Here is a 21,336-nt window from a genome sequence, read left to right as displayed (position 1 = left end):
GAGACACCGTTCACAATCGGGCTCAAGGAGAACACGAGACCATTCACCAATGGACTCAGAAAATGAGACACCGTTCACAAACGGGCTCAAGTAGAACACGAGACCATTCACAAATGGACGAAGAAAATGAGACACCGTTCACAAACGGGCGCAAGGAGAACACGAGACCATTCACCAATGGACTCAGAAAATGAAGCACCGTTCACAAACGGGCTCATGTAGAACACGAGACCATTCACAAATGGACTAAGAAAATGAGACACCGTTCACAAACGGGCGCAATGAGAACACGGGACCATTCACATTTGGAATAAGAAAATGAGACACTGTTCACAAACGGGCTCAAGGAGAACACGAGACCATTCCCAAATCGAATCGAGAAATGCGGCACCGTTCACAATCGGGCTCAAGGAGGACATGTGACCATTCACAAATGGACTCTGAAAATGAGACACCGTTCACAAACGGGTTCAAGTAGAACACGAGATCATTCACAAATGGACTCAGAAAATGAGACACTGTTAACAAACGGGCTCAAGGAGAACACGAGAACATTCACAAATGGACTCGGGAAATGAGGCACCGTTCACAAACGGGCTCAAGGAAAACACAAGAACATTCAGAAATGGACTCGGGAAATGAGGCACCGTTCACTAACGGGCTCAAGGAGAACATGAAACCATTCAGAAATGGACTCAGAAAATTAGACACCCTTCACAAACGGGCTCAAGTAGAACACGAGACCATTCACAAATGGACTAAGAAAATGAGACACCGTTCACAAACGGGTTGACGGACAACACGAGACCATTCACAAATATACTCGGAAAATGAGGAACCGTTCACAAACGGGCTCAAGGAGGACATGAGACCACTCACAAATGGACTTAGAAATGAGACACCGTTCACAAACGGGCTCAAGGAGAACACGAGATCATTCACCAATGGACTCAGAAAATGAGACACCGTTCACAAACGGGCTCAAGTAGAACACGAGACCATTCACAAATGGACGAAGAAAATGAGACACCGTTCACAAATGGGCGCAAGGAGAACACGAGACCATTCACCAATGGACTCAGAAAATGAAGCACCGTTCACAAACGGGCTCATGTAGAACACGAGACCATTCACAAATGGACTAAGAAAATAAGACACCGTTCACAAACGGGCGCAATGAGATCACGGGACCATTCACATTTGGAATAAGAAAATGAGACACTATTCACAAACGGGCTCAAGGAGAACACGAGACCATTCACAAATCGAATCGGGAAATGCGGCACCGTTCACAAACGGGCTCAAGGAGGACATGTGACCATTCACAAATGGACTCAGAAAATGAGACACCGTTCACAAACGGGTTCAAGGAGAACACGAGATCATTCACAAATGGACTCAGAAAATGAGACACCGTTAACAAACGGGCTCAAGGAGAACACGAGAACATTCACAAATGGACTCGGGAAATGAGGCACCGTTCACAAACGGGCTCAAGGAAAACACGAGAACATTCAGAAATGGACTCGGGAAATGAGGCACCGTTCACTAACGGGCTCAAGGAGAACATGAAACCATTCAGAAATGGACTCAGAAAATTAGACACCCTTCACAAACGGGCTCAAGTAGAACACGAGACCATTCACAAATGGACTAAGAAAATGAGACACCGTTAACAAACGGGTTCAAGGACAACATGAGAGCATTCACAAATGGACTCAGAAAATGAGATATCGTTTACAAATGGGCTCAAAGAGGAATTGAGGCCATTCACATGTCGACTCGAAAAATGAGACACCGTTCACAAACGGGCTCAAGGAGAACACGAGACCATTTAAAAATGGAGTCGGGAAATGAGGCACTGTTCACAAACGGGCTCAAGGAGGACAGGAGACCATTCACAAATGGACTCAGAAAATGAGACACCATTCACAAACAGGCTCATGAAAAATACTAGACCATTCACAAATGGACTAGGGAAATGAGGCACTGTTCACAAACGGGCTCAAGGAGGACATGAGACCATTTACAAATGGACTCAGAAATGAGACACCGTTCACAAACGGGCTCAAGGAGAACATGAAACCATTCAGAAATGGACTCAGAAAATTAGACACCCTTCACAAACGGGCTCAAGTAGAATACGAGACCATTCAGAAATGGACTAAGAAAATGAGACACCGTTCACAAACGGGTCGAAGGACAACACGAGACCATTCACAAATATACTCGGAAAATGAGGCACCGTTCATAAACGGGCTCAAGGAGGACATGAGACCACTCACAAATGGACTTAGTAATGAGACACCGTTCACTAACGGGCTCAAGGAGAACATGAAACCATTCAGAAATGGACTCAGAAAATTAGACACCCTTCACAAACGGGCTCAAGTAGAACACGAGACCATTCACAAATGGACTAAGAAAATGAGACACCGTTCACAAACGGGTTGAAGGACAACACGAGACCATTCACAAATATACTCGGAAAATGAGGCACCGTTCACAAACGGGCTCAAGGAGGACATGAGACCACTCACAAATGGACTTAGAAATGAGACACCGTTCACAATCGGGCTCAAGGAGAACACGAGACCATTCACCAATGGACTCAGAAAATGAGACACCGTTCACAAACGGGCTCAAGTAGAACACGAGACCATTCACAAATGGACGAAGAAAATGAGACACCGTTCACAAACGGGCGCAAGGAGAACACGAGACCATTCACCAATGGACTCAGAAAATGAAGCACCGTTCACAAACGGGCTCATGTAGAACACGAGACCATTCACAAATGGACTAAGAAAATGAGACACCGTTCACAAACGGGCGCAATGAGAACACGGGACCATTCACATTTGGAATAAGAAAATGAGACACTGTTCACAAACGGGCTCAAGGAGAACACGAGACCATTCCCAAATCGAATCGAGAAATGCGGCACCGTTCACAATCGGGCTCAAGGAGGACATCTGACCATTCACAAATGGACTCAGAAAATGAGACACCGTTCACAAACGGGTTCAAGTAGAACACGAGATCATTCACAAATGGACTCAGAAAATGAGACACTGTTAACAAACGGGCTCAAGGAGAACACGAGAACATTCACAAATGGACTCGGGAAATGAGGCACCGTTCACAAACGGGCTCAAGGAAAACACAAGAACATTCAGAAATGGACTCGGGAAATGAGGAACCGTTCACTAACGGGCTCAAGGAGAACATGAAACCATTCAGAAATGGACTCAGAAAATTAGACACCCTTCACAAACGGGCACAAGTAGAACACGAGACCATTCACAAATGTACTAAGAAAATGAGACACCGTTCACAAACGGGTTCAAGGACAACATGAGAGCATTCACAAATGGACTCAGAAAATGAGATATCGTTTTTAAGCGGGCTCAAAGAGGAAATGAGGCCATTCACATGTGGACTCGAAAAATGAGACACCGTTCACAAACGGGCTCAAGGAGAACACGAGACCATTTACAAATGGAGTCGGGAAATGAGGCACTGTTCACAAACGGGCTCAAGGAGGACAGGAGACCATTCACAAATGGACTCAGAAAATGAGACACCATTCACAAATAAGCTCATGAAAAATACTAGACCATTCACAAATGGACTCGGGAAATGAGGCACTGTTCACAAACAGGCTCAAGTAGAACACGAGACCATTCACAAATGGACTAAGAAAATGAGACACCATTCACAAACGAGCGCAATGAGAACACGGGACCATTCACATTTGGACTAAGAAAATGAGACACTGTTAACAAACGGGCTCAAGGAGAACACGAGACCATTCACAAATCGAATCGTGAAATGCGGCACCGTTCACAAACGGGCTCAAGGAGGACATGTGACCATTCACAAATGGACTTAGAAAATGAGACACCGTTCACAAACGGGTTCAAGGAGAACACGAGATCATTCACAAATGGACTTAGAAAATGAGACACAGTTAACAAACGGGCTCAAGGAGAACACGAGAACATTCACAAATGGTCTCGGGAAATGAGGCACCGTTCACAAACGGGCTGAAGGAAAACACGAGAACATTCAGAAATGGACTCGGGAAATGAGGCACCGTTCACTAACGGGCTCAAGGAGAACATGAAACCATTCAGAAATGGACTCAGAAAATTAGACACCCTTCACAAACGGGCTCAAGTAGAACACGAGACCATTCACAAATGGACTAAGAAAATGAGACACCGTTCACAAACGGGTTGACGGACAACACGAGACCATTCACAAATATACTCGGAAAATGAGGAACCGTTCACAAACGGGCTCACGGAGGACATGAGACCACTCACAAATGGACTTAGAAATGAGACACCGTTCACAAACGGGCTCAAGGAGAACACGAGACCATTCACCAATGGACTCAGAAAATGAGACACCGTTCACAAACGGGCTCAAGTAGAACACGAGACCATTCACAAATGGACGAAGAAAATGAGACACCGTTCACAAACGGGCGCAAGGAGAACACGAGACCATTCACCAATGGACTCAGAAAATGAAGCACCGTTCACAAACGGGCTCATGTAGAACACGAGACCATTCACAAATGGACTAAGAAAATAAGACACCGTTCACAAACGGGCGCAATGAGATCACGGGACCATTCACATTTGGAATAAGAAAATGAGACACTATTCACAAACGGGCTCAAGGAGAACACGAGACCATTCACAAATCGAATCGGGAAATGCGGCACCGTTCACAAACGGGCTCAAGGAGGACATGTGACCATTCACAAATGGACTCAGAAAATGAGACACCGTTCACAAACGGGTTCAAGGAGAACACGAGATCATTCACAAATGGACTCAGAAAATGAGACACCGTTAACAAACGGGCTCAAGGAGAACACGAGAACATTCACAAATGGACTCGGGAAATGACGCACCGTTCACAAACGGGCTCAAGGAAAACACGAGAACATTCAGAAATGGACTCGGGAAATGAGGCACCGTTCACTAACGGGCTCAAGGAGAACATGAAACCATTCAGAAATGGACTCAGAAAATTAGACACCCTTCACAAACGGGCTCAAGTAGAACACGAGACCATTCACAAATGGACTAAGAAAATGAGACACCGTTAACAAACGGGTTCAAGGACAACATGAGAGCATTCACAAATGGACTCAAAAAATGAGATATCGTTTACAAACGGGCTCAAAGAGGAATTGAGGCCATTCACATGTCGACTCGAAAAATGAGACACCGTTCACAAACGGGCTCAAGGAGAACACGAGACCATTTACAAATGGAGTCGGGAAATGAGGCACTGTTCACAAACGGGCTCAAGGAGGACAGGAGACCATTCACAAATGGACTCAGAAAATGAGACACCATTCACAAACAGGCTCATGAAAAATACTAGACCATTCACAAATGGACTAGGGAAATGAGGCACTGTTCACAAACGGGCTCAAGGAGGACATGAGACCATTTACAAATGGACTCAGAAATGAGACACCGTTCACAAACGGGCTCAAGGAGAACATGAAACCATTCAGAAATGGACTCAGAAAATTAGACACCCTTCACAAACGGGGTCAAGTAGAACACGAGACCATTCAGAAATGGACTAAGAAAATGAGACACCGTTCACAAACGGGTCGAAGGACAACACGAGACCATTCACAAATATACTCGGAAAATGAGGCACCGTTCATAAACGGGCTCAAGGAGGACATGAGACCACTCACAAATGGACTTAGTAATGAGACACCGTTCACTAACGGGCTCAAGGAGAACATGAAACCATTCAGAAATGGACTCAGAAAATTAGACACCCTTCACAAACGGGCTCAAGTAGAGACCATTCACAAATGGACTAAGAAAATGAGACACCGTTCACAAACGGGTTGAAGGACAACACGAGACCATTCACAAATATACTCGGAAAATGAGGCACCGTTCACAAACGGGCTCAAGGAGGACATGAGACCACTCACAAATGGACTTAGAAATGAGACACCGTTCACAATCGGGCTCAAGGAGAACACGAGACCATTCACCAATGGACTCAGAAAATGAGACACCGTTCACAAACGGGCTCAAGTAGAACACGAGACCATTCACAAATGGACGAAGAAAATGAGACACCGTTCACAAACGGGCGCAAGGAGAACACGAGACCATTCACCAATGGACTCAGAAAATGAAGCACCGTTCACAAACGGGCTCATGTAGAACACGAGACCATTCACAAATGGACTAAGAAAATGAGACACCGTTCACAAACGGGCGCAATGAGAACACGGGACCATTCACATTTGGAATAAGAAAATGAGACACTGTTCACAAACGGGCTCAAGGAGAACACGAGACCATTCCCAAATCGAATCGAGAAATGCGGCACCGTTCACAATCGGGCTCAAGGAGGACATGTGACCATTCACAAATGGACTCAGAAAATGAGACACCGTTCACAAACGGGTTCAAGTAGAACACGAGATCATTCACAAATGGACTCAGAAAATGAGACACTGTTAACAAACGGGCTCAAGGAGAACACGAGAACATTCACAAATGGATTCGGGAAATGAGGCACCGTTCACAAACGGGCTCAAGGAAAACACAAGAACATTCAGAAATGGACTCGGGAAATGAGGCACCGTTCACAAACGGGCTCAAGGAGAACATGAAACCATTCAGAAATGGACTCAGAAAATTAGACACCCTTCACAAACGGGTTCAAGTAGAACACGAGACCATTCACAAATGTACTAAGAAAATGAGACACCGTTCACAAACGGGTTCAAGGACAACATGAGAGCATTCACAAATGGACTCAGAAAATGAGATATCGTTTATAAGCGGGCTCAAAGAGGAAATGAGGCCATTCACATGTGGACTCGAAAAATGAGACACCGTTCACAAACGGGCTCAAGGAGAACACGAGACCATTTACTAATGGAGTCGGGAAATGAGGCACTGTTCACAAACGGGCTCAAGGAGGACAGGAGACCATTCACAAATGGACTCAGAAAATGAGACACCATTCACAAATAAGCTCATGAAAAATACTAGACCATTCACAAATGGACTCGGGAAATGAGGCACTGTTCACAAACGGGCTCAAGTAGAACACGAGACCATTCACAAATTGACTAAGAAAATGAGACACCATTCACAAACGAGCGCAATGAGAACACGGGACCATTCACATTTGGACTAAGAAAATGAGACACTGTTAACAAACGGGCTCAAGGAGAACACGAGACCATTCACAAATCAAATCGTGAAATGCGGCACCGTTCACAAACGGGCTCAAGGAGGACATGTGACCATTCACAAATGGACTTAGAAAATGAGACACCGTTCACAAACGGGTTCAAGGAGAACACGAGATCATTCACAAATGGACTTAGAAAATGAGACACAGTTAACAAACGGGCTCAAGGAGAACACGAGAACATTCACAAATGGTCTCGGGAAATGAGGCACCGTTCACAAACGGGCTCAAGGAAAACACGAGAACATTCAGAAATGGACTCGGGAAATGAGGCACCGTTCACTAACGAGCTCAAGAAGAACATGAAACCATTCAGAAATGGACTCAGAAAATTAGACACCCTTCACAAACGGGCTCAAGTAGAACACGAGACCATTCACAAATGGACTAAGAAAATGAGACACCGTTCACAAACGGGTTCAAGGACAACATGAGAGCATTCACAAATGGACTCAGAAAATGAGACACCGTTCAGAAACGGGTTCAAAAAGAACACGAGATCATTCACAAATGGACTCAGAAAATGAGACACCGTTAACAAACGGGCTCAAGGAGAACACGAGAATATTCACAAATGGACTCGGGAAATGAGGCACCGTTAACAAACGGGCTCAAGGAAAACACGAGAACATTCAGAAATGGACTCGGAAAATGAGGCACCGTTCACTAACGGGCTCAAGTAGAACATGAAACCATTCAGAAATGGACTCAGAAAATTAGACACCGTTCACAAACGGGTTCAAGGACAACACGAGACCATTCACAAATATACTCGAAAAATGAGGCACCGTTCACAAACGGGCTCAAGTAGAACACGAGACCATTCACAAATGGACGAAGAAAATGAGACACCGTTCACAAACGGGCGCAAGGAGAACACGAGACCATTCACCAATGGACTCAGAAAATGAAGCACCGTTCACAAACGGGCTCATGTAGAACACGAGACCATTCACAAATGGACTAAGAAAATGAGACACCGTTCACAAACGGGCGCAATGAGAACACGGGACCATTCACATTTGGAATAAGAAAATGAGACACTGTTCACAAACGGGCTCAAGGAGAACACGAGACCATTCCCAAATCGAATCGAGAAATGCGGCACCGTTCACAATCGGGCTCAAGGAGGACATGTGACCATTCACAAATGGACTCAGAAAATGAGACACCGTTCACAAACGGGTTCAAGTAGAACACGAGATCATTCACAAATGGACTCAGAAAATGAGACACTGTTAACAAACGGGCTCAAGGAGAACACGAGAACATTCACAAATGGATTCGGGAAATGAGGCACCGTTCACAAACGGGCTCAAGGAAAACACAAGAACATTCAGAAATGGACTCGGGAAATGAGGCACCGTTCACAAACGGGCTCAAGGAGAACATGAAACCATTCAGAAATGGACTCAGAAAATTAGACACCGTTCACAAACGGGTTCAAGGACAACACGAGACCATTCACAAATATACTCGAAAAATGAGGCACTGTTCACAAACGGGCTCAAGGAGGACATGAGACCACTCACAAATGGACTTAGAAATGAGACACCGTTCACAAACGGGCTCAAGGAGAACACGAGACCATTCACAAATGGACTCAGAAAATGAGACACCGTTCAGAAACGGGTTCAAGGAGACCACGAGATCATTCACAAATGGACTCAGAAAATGAGACACCGTTAACAAACGGGCTCAAGGAGAACACGAGAACATTCACAAATGGACTCGGGAAATGAGGCACCGTTCACAAACGGGCTCAAGGAAAACACGAGAACATTCAGAAATGGACTCGGAAAATGAGGCACCGTTCACTAACAGGCTCAAGGAGAACATGAAACCATTCAGAAAGGGACTCAGAAAATTAGACACCCTTCACAAACGGGCTCAAGTAGAACACGAGACCTTTCACAAATGGACTAAGAAAATGAGACACCGTTCACAAACGGGTTGAAGGACAACACGAGACCATTCACAAATATACTCGGAAAATGAGGCACCGTTCACAAACGGGCTCAAGGAGGACATGAGACCACTCACAAATGGACTTAGAAATGAGACACCGTTCACAAACGGGCTCAAGGAGAACACGAGCCCATTCACCAATGGACTAAGAAAATGAGACACCGTTCAGAATCGGGTTCAAGGAGAACACGAGATCATTCACAAATGGACTCAGAAAATGAGACACCGTTAACAAACGGGCTCAAGGAGAACACGAGAACATTCACAAATGGACTCGGGAAATGAGGCACCGTTCACAAACGGGCTCAAGGAAAACACGAGAACATTCAGAAATTGACTCGGAAAATGAGGCACCGTTCACTAACGGGCTCAATGAGAACATGAAACCATTCAGAAATGGACTCAGAAAATTATAGACCCTTCACAAACGGGCTCAAGTAGAACACGAGACCATTCACAAATGGACTAAGAAAATGAGACACCGTTCACAAACGGGTTGAAGGACAACACGAGACCATTCACAAATATACTCGGAAAATGAGGCACCGTTCACAAACGGGCTCAAGGAGGACATGAGACCACTCACAAATGGACTTAGAAATGAGACACCGTTCACAAACGGGCTCAAGGAGAACACGAGCCCATTCACCAATGGACTAAGAAAATGAGACACCGTTCAGAATCGGGTTCAAGGAGAACACGAGATCATTCACAAATGGACTCAGAAAATGAGACACCGTTAACAAACGGGCTCAAGGAGAACACGAGAACATTCACAAATGGACTCGGGAAATGAGGCACCGTTCACAAACGGGCTCAAGGAAAACACGAGAACATTCAGAAATGGACTCGGGAAATGAGGCACCGTTCACTAACGAGCTCAAGGAGAACATGAAACCATTCAGAAATGGACTCAGAAAATTAGACACCCTTCACAAACGGGCTCAAGTAGAACACGAGACCATTCACAAATGGACTAAGAAAATGAGACACCGTTCACAAACGGGTTCAAGGACAACATGAGAGCATTCACAAATGGACTCAGAAAATGAGACACCGTTCAGAAACGGGTTCAAAAAGAACACGAGATCATTCACAAATGGACTCAGAAAATGAGACACCGTTAACAAACGGGCTCAAGGAGAACACGAGAATATTCACAAATGGACTCGGGAAATGAGGCACCGTTAACAAACGGGCTCAAGGAAAACACGAGAACATTCAGAAATGGACTCGGAAAATGAGGCACCGTTCACTAACGGGCTCAAGGAGAACATGAAACCATTCAGAAATGGACTCAGAAAATTAGACACCCTTCACAAACGGGCTCAAGTAAAACACGAGACCATTCACAAATGGACTAAGAAAATGAGACACCGTTCACAAACGGGTTGAAGGACAACACGAGACCATTCACAAATATACTCGGAAAATGAGGCACTGTTCACAAACGGGCTCAAGGAGGACATGAGACCACTCACAAATGGACTTAGAAATGAGACACCGTTCACAAACGGGCTCAAGGAGAACACGAGACCATTCACAAATGGACTCAGAAAATGAGACACCGTTCAGAAACGGGTTCAAGGAGACCACGAGATCATTCACAAATGGACTCAGAAAATGAGACACCGTTAACAAACGGGCTCAAGGAGAACACGAGAACATTCACAAATGGACTCGGGAAATGAGGCACCGTTCACAAACGGGCTCAAGGAAAACACGAGAACATTCAGAAATGGACTCGGAAAATGAGGCACCGTTCACTAACAGGCTCAAGGAGAACATGAAACCATTCAGAAAGGGACTCAGAAAATTAGACACCCTTCACAAACGGGCTCAAGTAGAACACGAGACCATTCACAAATGGACTAAGAAAATGAGACACCGTTCACAAACGGGTTGAAGGACAACACGAGACCATTCACAAATATACTCGGAAAATGAGGCACCGTTCACAAACGGGCTCAAGGAGGACATGAGACCACTCACAAATGGACTTAGAAATGAGACACCGTTCACAAACGGGCTCAAGGAGAACACGAGCCCATTCACCAATGGACTAAGAAAATGAGACACCGTTCAGAATCGGGTTCAAGGAGAACACGAGATCATTCACAAATGGACTCAGAAAATGAGACACCGTTAACAAACGGGCTCAAGGAGAACACGAGAACATTCACAAATGGACTCGGGAAATGAGGCACCGTTCACAAACGGGCTCAAGGAAAACACGAGAACATTCAGAAATGGACTCGGGAAATGAGTCACCGTTCACTAACGAGCTCAAGGAGAACATGAAACCATTCAGAAATGGACTCAGAAAATTAGACACCCTTCACAAACGGGCTCAAGTAGAACACGAGACCATTCACAAATGGACTAAGAAAATGAGACACCGTTCACAAACGGGTTCAAGGACAACATGAGAGCATTCACAAATGGACTCAGAAAATGAGACACCGTTCAGAAACGGGTTCAAAAAGAACACGAGATCATTCACAAATGGACTCAGAAAATGAGACACCGTTAACAAACGGGCTCAAGGAGAACACGAGAATATTCACAAATGGACTCGGGAAATGAGGCACCGTTAACAAACGGGCTCAAGGAAAACACGAGAACATTCAGAAATGGACTCGGAAAATGAGGCACCGTTCACTAACGGGCTCAAGGAGAACATGAAACCATTCAGAAATGGACTCAGAAAATTAGACACCCTTCACAAACGGGCTCAAGTAAAACACGAGACCATTCACAAATGGACTAAGAAAATGAGACACTGTTCACAAACGGGTTGAAGGACAACACGAGACCATTCACAAATATACTCGGAAAATGAGGCACTGTTCACAAACGGGCTCAAGGAGGACATGAGACCACTCACAAATGGACTTAGAAATGAGACACCGTTCACAAACGGGCTCAAGGAGAACACGAGACCATTCACAAATGGACTCAGAAAATGAGACACCATTCAGAAACGGGTTCAAGGAGACCACGAGATCATTCACAAATGGACTCAGAAAATGAGACACCGTTAACAAACGGGCTCAAGGAGAACACGAGAACATTCACAAATGGACTCGGGAAATGAGGCACCGTTCACAAACGGGCTCAAGGAAAACACGAGAACATTCAGAAATGGACTCGGAAAATGAGGCACCATTCACTAACAGGCTCAAGGAGAACATGAAACCATTCAGAAAGGGACTCAGAAAATTAGACACCCTTCACAAACGGGCTCAAGTAGAACACGAGACCATTCACAAATGGACTAAGAAAATGAGACACCGTTCACAAACGGGTTGAAGGACAACACGAGACCATTCACAAATATACTCGGAAAATGAGGCACCGTTCACAAACGGGCTCAAGGAGGACATGAGACCACTCACAAATGGACTTAGAAATGAGACACCGTTCACAAACGGGCTCAAGGAGAACACGAGCCCATTCACCAATGGACTAAGAAAATGAGACACCGTTCAGAATCGGGTTCAAGGAGAACACGAGATCATTCACAAATGGACTCAGAAAATGAGACACCGTTAACAAACGGGCTCAAGGAGAACACGAGAACATTCACAAATGGACTCGGGAAATGAGGCACCGTTCACAAACGGGCTCAAGGAAAACACGAGAACATTCAGAAATTGACTCGGAAAATGAGGCACCGTTCACTAACGGGCTCAAGGAGAACATGAAACCATTCAGAAATGGACTCAGAAAATTATACACCCTTCACAAACGGGCTCAAGTATAACACGAGACCATTCACAAATGGACTAAGAAAATGAGACACCGTTCACAAACGGGTTGAGGAACAACACGAGACCATTCACAAATATACTCGGAAAATGAGGCACCGTTCACAAACGGGCTCAAGGAGGACATGAGACCACTCACAAATGGACTTAGAAATGAGACACCGTTCACTAACGGGCTCAAGGAGAACATGAAACCATTCAGAAATGGACTCAGAAAATTAGACACCCTTCACAAACGGGCTCAAGTAGAACACGAGACCATTCACAAATGGACTAAGAAAATGAGACACCGTTCACAAACGGGTTGAAGGACAACACGAGACCATTCACAAATATACTCGGAAAATGAGGCACCGTTCACAAACGGGCTCAAGGAGGACATGAGACCGCTCACAAATGGACTTAGAAATGAGACACCGTTCACAATCGGGCTCAAGGAGAACACGAGGCCATTTACAAATGGAGTCGGGAAATGAGGCACTGTTCACAAACGGGCTCAAGGAGGACAGGAGACCATTCACAAATGGACTCAGAAAATGAGACACCATTCACAAACAGGCTCATGAAAAATACTAGACTATTCACAAATGGACTAGGGAAATGAGGCACTGTTCACAAACGGGCTCAAGGAGGACATGAGACCATTTACAAATGGACTCAGAAATGAGACACCGTTCACAAACGGGCTCAAGGAGAACATGAAACCATTCAGAAATGGACTCAGAAAATTAGACACCCTTCACAAACGGGCTCAAGTAGAACACGAGACCATTCAGAAATGGACTAAGAAAATGAGACACCGTTCACAAACGGGTCGAAGGACAACACGAGACCATTCACAAATATACTCGGAAAATGAGGCACCGTTCATAAACGGGCTCAAGGAGGACATGAGACCACTCACAAATGGACTTAGCAATGAGACACCGTTCACTAACGGGCTCAAGGAGAACATGAAACCATTCAGAAAGGGACTCAGAAAATTAGACACCCTTCACAAACGGGCTCAAGTAGAACACGAGACTATTCACAAATGGACTAAGAAAATGAGACACCGTTCACAAACGGGTTGAAGGACAACACGAGACCATTCACAAATATACTCGGAAAATGAGGCACCGTTCACAAACGGGCTCAAGGAGGACATGAGACCACTCACAAATGGACTTAGAAATGAGACACCGTTCACAATCGGGCTCAAGGAGAACACGAGACCATTCACCAATGGACTCAGAAAATGAGACACCGTTCACAAACGGGCTCAAGTAGAACACGAGACCATTCACAAACGGACGAAGAAAATGAGACACCGTTCACAAACGGGCGCAAGGAGAACACGAGACCATTCACCAATGGACTCAGAAAATGAAGCACCGTTCACAAACGGGCTCATGTAGAACACGAGACCATTCACAAATGGACTAAGAAAATGAGACACCGTTCACAAACGGGCGCAATGAGAACACGGGACCATTCACATTTGGAATAAGAAAATGAGACACTGTTCACAAACGGGCTCAAGGAGAACACGAGACCATTCCCAAATCGAATCGAGAAATGCGGCACCGTTCACAAACGGGCTCAAGGAGGACATGTGACCATTCACAAATGGACTCAGAAAATGAGACACCGTTCACAAACGGGTTCAAGTAGAACACGAGATCATTCACAAATGGACTCAGAAAATGAGACACTGTTAACAAACGGGCTCAAGGAGAACACGAGAACATTCACAAATGGACTCGGGAAATGAGGCACCGTTCACAAACGGGCTCAAGGAAAACACAAGAACATTCAGAAATTGACTCGGGAAATGAGGCACCGTTCACTAACGGGCTCAAGGAGAACATGAAACCATTTAGAAATGGACTCAGAAAATTAGACACCCTTCACAAACGGGCTCAAGTAGAACACGAGACCATTCACAAATGTACTAAGAAAATGAGACACCGTTCACAAACGGGTTCAAGGACAACATGAGAGCATTCACAAATGGACTCAGAAAATGAGATATCGTTTATAAGCGGGCTCAAAGAGGAAATGAGGCCATTCACATGTGGACTCGAAAAATGAGACACCGTTCACAAACGGGCTCAAGGAGAACACGAGACCATTTACTAATGGAGTCGGGAAATGAGGCACTGTTCACAAACGGGCTCAAGGAGGACAGGAGACCATTCACAAATGGACTCAGAAAATGAGACACCATTCACAAATAAGCTCATGAAAAATACTAGACCATTCACAAATGGACTCGGGAAATGAGGCACTGTTCACAAACGGGCTCAAGTAGAACACGAGACCATTCACAAATTGACTAAGAAAATGAGACACCATTCACAAACGAGCGTAATGAGAACACGGGACCATTCACATTTGGACTAAGAAAATGAGACACTGTTAACAAACGGGCTCAAGGAGAACACGAGACCATTCACAAATCGAATCGTGAAATGCGGCACCGTTCACAAACGGGCTCAAGGAGGACATGTGACCATTCACAAATGGACTTAGAAAATGAGACACCGTTCACAAACGGGTTCAAGGAGAACACGAGATCATTCACAAATGGACTTAGAAAATGAGACACAGTTAACAAACGGGCTCAAGGAGAACACGAGAACATTCACAAATGGTCTCGGGAAATGAGGCACCGTTCACAAACGGGCTCAAGGAAAACACGAGAACATTCAGAAATGGACTCGGGAAATGAGGCACCGTTCACTAACGGGCTCAAGGAGAACATGAAACCATTCAGAAATGGACTCAGAAAATTAGACACCTTTCACAAACGGGCTCAAGTAAAACACGAGACCATTCACAAATGGACTAAGAAAATGAGACACCGTTCACAAACGGGTTGAAGGACAACGCGAGACCATTCACAAATATACTCGGAAAATGAGGCACTGTTCACAAACGGGCTCAAGGAGGACATGAGACCACTCACAAATGGACTTAGAAATGAGACACCGTTCACAAACGGGCTTAAGGAGAACACGAGACCATTCACAAATGGACTCAGAAAATGAGACACCGTTCAGAAACGGGTTCAAGGAGAACACGAGATCATTCACAAATGGACTCAGAAAATGAGACACCGTTAACAAACGGGCTCAAGGAGAACACGAGAACATTCACAAATGGACTCGGGAAATGAGGCACCGTTCACAAACGGGCTCAAGGAAAACACGAGAACATTCAGAAATGGACTCGGAAAATGAGGCACCGTTCACTAACAGGCTCAAGGAGAACATGAAACCATTCAGAAAGGGACTCAGAAAATTAGACACCCTTCACAAACGGGCTCAAGTAGAACACGAGACCATTCACAAATGGACTAAGAAAATGAGACACCGTTCACAAACGGGTTGAAGGACAACACGAGACCATTCACAAATATACTCGGAAAATGAGGCACCGTTCACAAACGGGCTCAAGGAGGACATGAGACCACTCACAAATGGACTTAGAAATGAGACACCGTTCACAAACGGGCTCAAGGGGAACACGAGCCCATTCACCAATGGACTAAGAAAATGAGACACCGTTCAGAATCGGGTTCAAGGAGAACACGAGATCATTCACAAATGGACTCAGAAAATGAGACACCGTTAACAAACGGGCTCAAGGAGAACACGAGAACATTCACAAATGGACTCGGGAAATGAGGCACCGTTCACAAACGGGCTCAAGGAAAACACGAGAACATTCAGAAATGGACTCGGGAAATGAGTCACCGTTCACTAACGAGCTCAAGGAGAACATGAAACCATTCAGAAATGGGCTCAGAAAATTAGACACCCTTCACAAACGGGCTCAAGTAGAACACGAGACCATTCACAAATGGACTAAGAAAATGAGACACCGTTCACAAACGGGTTCAAGGACAACATGAGAGCATTCACAAATGGACTCAGAAAATGAGACACCGTTCAGAAACGGGTTCAAAAAGAACACGAGATCATTCACAAATGGACTCAGAAAATGAGACACCGTTAACAAACGGGCTCAAGGAGAACACGAGAATATTCACAAATGGACTCGGGAAATGAGGCACCGTTAACAAACGGGCTCAAGGAAAACACGAGAACATTCAGAAATGGACTCGGAAAATGAGGCACCGTTCACTAACGGGCTCAAGGAGAACATGAAACCATTCAGAAATGGACTCAGAAAATTAGACACCCTTCACAAACGGGCTCAAGTAAAACACGAGACCATTCACAAATGGACTAAGAAAATGAGACACTGTTCACAAACGGGTTGAAGGACAACACGAGACCATTCACAAATATACTCGGAAAATGAGGCACTGTTCACAAACGGGCTCAAGGAGGACATGAGACCACTCACAAATGGACTTAGAAATGAGACACCGTTCACAAACGGGCTCAAGGAGAACACGAGACCATTCACAAATGGACTCAGAAAATGAGACACCATTCAGAAACGGGTTCAAGGAGACCACGAGATCATTCACAAATGGACTCAGAAAATGAGACACCGTTAACAAACGGGCTCAAGGAGAACACGAGAACATTCACAAATGGACTCGGGAAATGAGGCACCGTTCACAAACGGGCTCAAGGAAAACACGAGAACATTCAGAAATGGACTCGGAAAATGAGGCACCATTCACTAACAGGCTCAAGGAGAACATGAAACCATTCAGAAAGGGACTCAGAAAATTAGACACCCTTCACAAACGGGCTCAAGTAGAACACGAGACCATTCACAAATGGACTAAGAAAATGAGACACCGTTCACAAACGGGTTGAAGGACAACACGAGACCATTCACAAATATACTCGGAAAATGAGGCACCGTTCACAAACGGGCTCAAGGAGGACATGAGACCACTCACAAATGGACTTAGAAATGAGACACCGTTCACAAACGGGCTCAAGGAGAACACGAGCCCATTCACCAATGGACTAAGAAAATGAGACACCGTTCAGAATCGGGTTCAAGGAGAACACGAGATCATTCACAAATGGACTCAGAAAATGAGACACCGTTAACAAACGGGCTCAAGGAGAACACGAGAACATTCACAAATGGACTCGGGAAATGAGGCACCGTTCACAAACGGGCTCAAGGAAAACACGAGAACATTCAGAAATTGACTCGGAAAATGAGGCACCGTTCACTAACGGGCTCAAGGAGAACATGAAACCATTCAGAAATGGACTCAGAAAATTATACACCCTTCACAAACGGGCTCAAGTATAACACGAGACCATTCACAAATGGACTAAGAAAATGAGACACCGTTCACAAACGGGTTGAGGAACAACACGAGACCATTCACAAATATACTCGGAAAATGAGGCACCGTTCACAAACGGGCTCAAGGAGGACATGAGACCACTCACAAATGGACTTAGAAATGAGACACCGTTCACTAACGGGCTCAAGGAGAACATGAAACCATTCAGAAATGGACTCAGAAAATTAGACACCCTTCACAAACGGGCTCAAGTAGAACACGAGACCATTCACAAATGGACTAAGAAAATGAGACACCGTTCACAAACGGGTTGAAGGACAACACGAGACCATTCACAAATATACTCGGAAAATGAGGCACCGTTCACAAACGGGCTCAAGGAGGACATGAGACCGCTCAGAAATGGACTTAGAAATGAGACACCGTTCACAATCGGGCTCAAGGAGAACACGAGACCATTTACAAATGGAGTCGGGAAATGAGGCACTGTTCACAAACGGGCTCAAGGAGGACAGGAGACCATTCACAAATGGACTCAGAAAATGAGACACCATTCACAAACAGGCTCATGAAAAATACTAGACTATTCACAAATGGACTAGGGAAATGAGGCACTGTTCACAAACGGGCTCAAGGAGGACATGAGACCATTTACAAATGGACTCAGAAATGAGACACCGTTCACAAACGGGCTCAAGGAGAACATGAAACCATTCAGAAATGGACTCAGAAAATTAGACACCCTTCACAAACGGGCTCAAGTCGAACACGAGACCATTCAGAAATGGACTAAGAAAATGAGACACCGTTCACAAACGGGTCGAAGGACAACACGAGACCATTCACAAATATACTCGGAAAATGAGGCACCGTTCATAAACGGGCTCAAGGAGGACATGAGACCACTCACAAATGGACTTAGTAATGAGACACCGTTCACTAACGGGCTCAAGGAGAACATGAAACCATTCAGAAATGGACTCAGAAAATTAGACACCCTTCACAAACGGGCTCAAGTAGAACACGAGACTATTCACAAATGGACTAAGAAAATGAGACACCGTTCACAAACGGGTTGAAGGACAACACGAGACCATTCACAAATATACTCGGAAAATGAGGCACCGTTCACAAACGGGCTCAAGGAGGACATGAGACCACTCACAAATGGACTTAGAAATGAGACACCGTTCACAATCGGGCTCAAGGAGAACACGAGACCATTCACCAATGGACTCAGAAAATGAGACACCGTTCACAAACGGGCTCAAGTAGAACACGAGACCATTCACAAATGAACGAAGAAAATGAGACACCGTTCACAAACGGGCGCAAGGAGAACACGAGACCATTCACCAATGGACTCAGAAAATGAAGCACCGTTCACAAACGGGCTCATGTAGAACACGAGACCATTCACAAATGGACTAAGAAAATGAGACACCGTTCACAAACGGGCGCAATGAGAACACGGGACCATTCACATTTGGAATAAGAAAATGAGACACTGTTCACAAACGGGCTCAAGGAGAACACGAGACCATTCCCAAATCGAATCGAGAAATGCGGCACCGTTCACAAACGGGCTCAAGGAGGACATGTGACCATTCACAAATGGACTCAGAAAATGAGACACCGTTCACAAACGGGTTCAAGTAGAACACGAGATCATTCACAAATGGACTCAGAAAATGAGACACTGTTAACAAACGGGCTCAAGGAGAACACGAGAACATTCACAAATGGACTCGGGAAATGAGGCACCGTTCACAAACGGGCTCAAGGAAAACACAAGAACATTCAGAAATTGACTCGGGAAATGAGGCACCGTTCACTAACGGGCTCAAGGAGAACATGAAACCATTTAGAAATGGACTCAGAAAATTAGACACCCTTCACAAACGGGCTCAAGTAGAACACGAGACCATTCACAAATGTACTAAGAAAATGAGACACCGTTCACAAACGGGTTCAAGGACAACATGAGAGCATTCACAAATGGACTCAGAAAATGAGATATCGTTTATAAGCGGGCTCAAAGAGGAAATGAGGCCATTCACATGTGGACTCGAAAAATGAGACACCGTTCACAAACGGGCTCAAGGAGAACACGAGACCATTTACTAATGGAGTCGGGAAATGAGGCACTGTTCACAAACGGGCTCAAGGAGGACAGGAGACCATTCACAAATGGACTCAGAAAATGAGACACCATTCACAAATAAGCTCATGAAAAATACTAGACCATTCACAAATGGACTCGGGAAATGAGGCACTGTTCACAAACGGGCTCAAGTAGAACACGAGACCATTCACAAATTGACTAAGAAAATGAGACACCATTCACAAACGAGCGTAATGAGAACACGGGACCATTCACATTTGGACTAAGAAAATGAGACACTGTTAACAAACGGGCTCAAGGAGAACACGAGACCATTCACAAATCGAATCGTGAAATGCGGCACCGTTCACAAACGGGCTCAAGGAGGACATGTGACCATTCACAAATGGACTTAGAAAATGAGACACCGTTCACAAACGGGTTCAAGGAGAACACGAGATCATTCACAAATGGACTTAGAAAATGAGACACAGTTAACAAACGGGCTCAAGGAGAACACGAGAACATTCACAAATGGTCTCGGGAAATGAGGCACCGTTCACAAACGGGCTCAAGGAAAACACGAGAACATTCAGAAATGGACTCGGGAAATGAGGCACCGTTCACTAACGGGCTCAAGGAGAACATGAAACCATTCAGAAATGGACTCAGAAAATTAGACACCTTTCACAAACGGGCTCAAGTAAAACACGAGACCATACACAAATGGACTAAGAAAATGAGACACCGTTCACAAACGGGTTGAAGGACAACGCGAGACCATTCACAAATATACTCGGAAAATGAGGCACTGTTCACAAACGGGCTCAAGGAGGACATGAGACCACTCACAAATGGACTTAGAAATGAGACACCGTTCACAAACGGGCTTAAGGAGAACACGAGACCATTCACAAATGGACTCAGAAAATGAGACACCGTTCAGAAACGGGTTCAAGGAGAACACGAGATCATTCACAAATGGACTCAGA

The sequence above is a fragment of the Tasmannia lanceolata genome, unplaced genomic scaffold (genome assembly GCF_043159265.1).
Source record: "Tasmannia lanceolata isolate RefF3 unplaced genomic scaffold, GAP_Taslan_0.1 ptg000002l, whole genome shotgun sequence".
Classification (NCBI taxonomy): domain Eukaryota; kingdom Viridiplantae; phylum Streptophyta; class Magnoliopsida; order Canellales; family Winteraceae; genus Tasmannia; species Tasmannia lanceolata.
Note: the sequence above shows the minus strand (reverse complement) of the source record.